Below are 752 nucleotides of genomic sequence, written 5' to 3'. Positions count from 1 at the left end.
GTGAGCGAACACATACCGGCGTTCGCTCACCTCTCGATCCTGTCACTGGATCCCCCCTCCCCGCTCTCATCCGCCAGCGCTGACTGGCGGAACGGACGGGGGAGGGGGCGGCTACAGCTGGCTCTCCAGCGCCAGGCAGAGCCAGCTGTCAGTCACGCAGCTGGGCGGATCTGCCCAGGGGCGGCGTCTCAGTATACTGTAGCTACAGCTCGCGGTATACTGAGCCTAGGGTGACGGGAGGACGCTAGTTTGTGTCCTCCCGTTACCCTAAGGAGAACTATGGGGAAAAGCCTTAACCCCATAGTTCTCCTTTAATAGAAGAACTCCAGAAATTTAAAGAATTTACCCTTGCAGTGGAGCTACCCCTGAACTGCAAGGGTTAAGTGATCATTTATGTCTAAGGGGGGCAAATAAAGCAGATATAGTCACCTGATCCTTGGTCCCGTGGCAATCAGCACTCAACTCTATCCCCCTCTGCTCTGGTTGGGGTATGTCCCTCGGTGCCCTCATGTCTAATGGACCTGTATGAGGCGTGATGACATCACGGGTCCTTGGACCTCTGAAGCCCGGGGGGAGAAGAGTCTGCAGGGACCAGTCTAGCAGCCAGGCAGAGCCGAAGCTCAAGTGAGTAATGCAAGTCAATGGACCTGCATTAGACATGATGATTGGCAGGTGACCTTGGATCACTGGGGCCCCGGGGGGAGAAGAGACTTCGGGACCAGTCTAGCAGCCCAGAGGGCCCATGGATCAGC

Source organism: Nanorana parkeri, unplaced genomic scaffold, assembly GCF_000935625.1.
Source record: "Nanorana parkeri isolate BGI_ZX_2015 unplaced genomic scaffold, ASM93562v1 scaffold2336, whole genome shotgun sequence".
NCBI classification, from domain to species: domain Eukaryota; kingdom Metazoa; phylum Chordata; class Amphibia; order Anura; family Dicroglossidae; genus Nanorana; species Nanorana parkeri.
The sequence above is the reverse complement of the archived record's forward strand: the minus strand, read 5'-3'. Positions refer to the sequence as shown.